Source organism: Akebia trifoliata, chromosome 2 (assembly GCF_017979445.1).
Source record: "Akebia trifoliata isolate Shusen 1 chromosome 2, ASM1797944v1, whole genome shotgun sequence".
Classification (NCBI taxonomy): Eukaryota; Viridiplantae; Streptophyta; class Magnoliopsida; order Ranunculales; family Lardizabalaceae; genus Akebia; species Akebia trifoliata.
In genome coordinates, this window is record NC_141376.1 from 27,197,045 (window position 1) to 27,201,993 (window position 4,949).

Here is a 4,949-nt window from a genome sequence, read left to right on the forward strand (position 1 = left end):
CATTCTTCAGACTTACTTCTTCTCTCTTGGCCAAGACTGGCAGTTTTGGTGGTGAAAACCTCATTAGGGACCGTCACTTTGGTAAAAGGAGGGCTAGGAGGTTTATGATTGACTGATCCGATGAGAAGGATTGGGTCAAACAAGAGTTGAGTATTGGATACCATGTTCAAAGTCTGAGGAGGTTGGTAACTGGGTAGAGGGTTGGTAGTAACATTCGGTTGCTCAGGGGCAGGGACAGTAACTTTTTTGGCATCGATGAGGTCTTGAACTGTATGACGAAGAGCGACACAACGATCAGTAAGATGACCGAGATTTTGGTGAAACTCACAAAATAGGTCAGGATTGTGAGAAGTGGGGAGTGGATTTGGTAAAGGTCGAGGTTGGAGAGGTGCAATGAGCCCTTTACTTAATAGTTTTTGAAGGACAATGCTCAAAGGCATCTCAAGATTGGTGAATTTCCTTCGCGGTCGAGGTTGATTAGGGTTAACTTGGTTACTAGGCAAGATAGTAGATTGGACGGGTGTAGTAGACGTATTGGCTACATAGGCGTGATCAGTACTAGACCTAGAATTGGTAAAAGGCTTTTTGAACTTGTTGTCAGAAGGATTGGAAAGGATTCCGGAAGCGAAAACATCTTCCAATTGGCTACCAGCTTGCAATAGAGACTCGAATGTAGGAAGGTATTGGGAAACTAGATGTCGGGCATACCCTTGCGAGAGGTTTTTTAAGATAATAGCCACTTGTTCTTTCTCTGAAGGTCTATCCCACATTTGTACAGTCTTGGCCCTCCAGCGACCAATGAAATCAGTGAATGTCTCCTCATTTTTCTGTTTAGTTGCTTCCAAATCCCTTCTTGAGGTCTCAATCTCAGTACTGTATTTACTGATGCCAGAAGGCCTTTGACATGTTTTCCCATGTACCCACAGTAACTGGATCTTGAGATATTAACCAACGTAGTGCTGATCCCGATAGAGTTCTTTGGAACAACAATGTCATTTGTTCGTCGCTGAGCCCCATAATGCGCATGTTGGTAACATACACCTTAAGATGTGTTTTTGCACACCCTGTCCCACTGAACTTGTCCATTTCAGGCATCACAAACTTCTCTGGCAAATGGATTCTAGGGATGCGATTTAAAGCTTCAATGCCTGCTGCAATTTCATCAATACCCTTTATACTTTTCATCGCTGACTCTAATTGAGACATTCTATTAGATAATGTCGGATTCTCATCAACATACTCTTCATCTCCGTCGAGCTCGAAGACTTCACGTGGACGTTTCTCTTCAACCTTTTTCCCCTTTAAGTCATCTAGGGGACTTCCCGTTGATTCTGAGTTCTGTTCTAACATTTCCACTTTGCCTTTTATATTGCTGATATCATTGGCAAAGGCTGCCAAGATCTTACGGATCTCTGTGAGCTCAGATTCTGAAGCCACCTCTGCTTTGTTGACTTGGTACTGTGGTTCTTTCTAATCGACTGGACTTACGACTCCAACTAGGAGGTGGACGCTTGAGTTTGGGCGCAATGATAATCCTATATGACCCCATCAAAGGTAGATTTAGTCAATTTCGGTATTAACCCCTTGATAACATTTTTAAGAATCCTGAGATTTTATTGAATATATCATTTGTAAATCATTTTTCCTTCATTCTCTTTTCTTCTAGAAAACATTTTTTTTTTTGAAAAATCTTGTTCTTATGGAAACACTTTTTCTGAAAAATATATATATATTTTTTAGAGAACATTTCTTCTAGAAAATACTTTCCTTTTGTAAATCATTTCTCTTCTTTAAAAATGGGTTGAAACCCGAATTTAGAAAAGAATTTGATTTCCATTTTGATCTAAATGGCCCGACCCATCATGATTATTGGATCGAGATGGACTGGGTCATTATAAATTATTTCAAAAAATGGATTCTTTATTGGGTCGGTGCACCCATTTTAATTTTCAAAAAGAAAATTTTTTTATCCTTGAGGACAACCATACATTCTTGATCTCATCATTCACATCACTCATATACATTCATCAATCACATGCATTCATTCAATAAACAACCCGAGAACACCCACGATAAGTTCGAGTCGTGACTTACTAGGAAGGTTTCTAGACTCTAAGCTTACTACGTGCAATGCATTTTTATCTGGCCACCTTGCCCAAGCACACCTATATACCTTTCGATACGTGGTGACTTGGTTTGATATACCGTATAGGTGATAATCTAAAACCTCAATTCACTTCTCCGAAGCCAAAAACAGCCAGTTTGATCTCCAGTTGAGAGGTGGCGCACAATGCTGAGCAAGGGCCCACTTAAATACCTCTCGTTTTGAATAGACGTAGTCTATCCCCCTCGTACAGTAGGGTACAGCGGGGCAAGATCTTGCTTAAGCACCGGTTTTGACCAAGAAGTGCAATTGATATACTTAGACTATCTTTTATACCTACGGGTACGAGTCAAGAGTTGTAGCTTTCATAAATGGTTTGGCATCCCACGAGAGAACCGACCACGTACTAGTACTACGTTGGCAATCTGGACATGTGACTGTGTGGCTTACAATAGGTCAAAGGCTCAGGTCGCTCCAGCCTGGGTGTATCAACATACTTCTCAGAATCACCTGATCAGATGGTATTGATGCCCCCAGTTTGATATACCCTAAGGTACGTGACTGGAGTTGTGGGTTTCATGAATGACGTCGCATCTCCGAAGAGACCGGGCCACGCACTAGTGCCACGTTGGCTAAATGGGACGTGTAAGTGAGTAAAATAGTAAACGTGCATGTGGTGATGTGTGCAAAACAGGGTGGGGTGTGCCCGGGACCTTTTTCAAACAAATGGGCCCATGGATCCAATCAAACCAATCATACATTTAATCAAAACCAAAATCATTCAAATCATATGAATATTCAATTAAGATCACATTATTCCCATCACATAAGCACATTACATTACGATCAACATCAATCATGTATTTCAAGCAAGATCATGGTAAATTAATCAAAATATGGCATATGATAATGATCAAACAAACATTGCAATAGGCATAATTTTTATAATTTTTAAGGTCCAATCAATGATCACTTTTGGGTGATCCAAAATAAATCGAGATTCCAATAGGTGTTACATTGATGATAGAATGACAATGGTTGAGATGAGCTCACTCTTGAACATTAATTGTGCCAACATTAGATAAATTCAGATTTTCTGTGAATTAGGAAAATACAATCTGAACTTGCATCGATGATATCTAAGGCTCCCGATAATGAAATTGAGTGACCTCAAATTTTAAATTAATCTACTCGATGAGATCTACATTTTATTAATAGGTGTCCAGACTTAATTCTCACCAGAATGTTCTGTAAAAACGTTTTAACGTTGCTGTCCCAACTTTCATTCAGAAATAATTCCAGATTTACAGATTGAACTTGCATCGATGATATCTAAGGCTTCCGATAACGAAATTGAGTGAACTCAGATTCTAAATTAATCTACTCGACGAGATCTATGTTTTATTAAAGGCTCCCAGACTTAATTCTCACTAAAATATTCTCTAAAAAAGTTTTAACATTGCTGTCCCAACTTTCATTCAGAAATAATTCCAGATTTACAGATTGAACTTGCATCGATGATATCTAAGGCTTCCGATAACGAAATTGAGTGAACTCAGATTCTAAATTAATCTACTCGACGAGATCTATGTTTTATTAAAAGGCTCCCAGACTTAATTCTCACTAGAATATTCTCTAAAAACGTTTTAATATTTCTATCCAACCTTCATCATTCCATCATTTTCATAGGTCAATTTGAATCTTTCATTATTTAGGGGTCATCAAAAAGTGATCCTTAATTGGAAAAAAAAATGCAATACCCAACATCATCTACAATCAAGACAAAAAATAAATAAACAGAAAAAATAAATAAAATAAATCCAACTAAATAATAAAAAAAAAAACTAGGTCATCTTGGCAATGCTCCCATACTTGGGGTTTTTCAAGTTTGATTCTCAATAGTCCCCAGCGGAGTCGCCACTGAAAGCGCCCTCGATCCGCGGGGTGCGCGGATCCACTTTTGACCCTTGAGGTTTGGGAGTCGCCACCTAGTTATTGTGGTCTAGGAACCAAACTGACTCTAACAAGGATAAAAAGAACTAATCTACCACAAAAAATCTGAATTCGGGGATCATGTTACGGGGTTGGAAGGTGTTAGGCACCAACCCCACCCGGCCAAAGCCGGTCTCTACTAACTTCCCAAATATATCACATTGCTAAAAACCTAGATAAAAATAAAAAAATTACATACCTTTCCGATAGCAAAGATTTTGTTCCCTCAGATCTGATAAAAAGTGCTCCTTGTACTGTACTCCCTTGCTTCGTTCTGTCTCCGGATTTGACTTTGGATCTCCTAGATCAAGGTATCTCATTGTTTTTGGATCTGAACTCTTCAAGTTTGTTGCGGATTTAGGGGTGTTTTTGGAGGGATTTTATGTATTTTCTAGACTAAAATTGAAGGAGGGATGTTAGGTAAGGAGTTGGGGCTCCAAAACTAGGGTTTATGGGGGGCTAGGGGAGCTTCTAGACCTACTTCTCTTAGGGTTTATGATTTGATACGAAAATAGGGTGTGAGCACCTCTATTTATAGAATTTTTTTAAGGTTGATTTGGATAGAGTTAGTGTTTAATTAGAGATCTTTTAATTAGAGTTGTGTTAGTTAGACTTATTTTAGGTAGAATTGTGTTTTAATTAGAATTGTTTTAGGTAGAATTGTTTTTAAGTTAGAACTCTATTAGATAGAGTTATTATTTAATTAGAATTCTATTATGACTTTTGGTCTTATTTGATTGACTTTTAATGTTTTGACTTTAGTCTTAATTGATTGACTTTTAATATTTTGACTTCAGTCTTGCTTAATTGACTTTAATTTTGACTTTAGTCTCACTTGATTGACTTTAATACT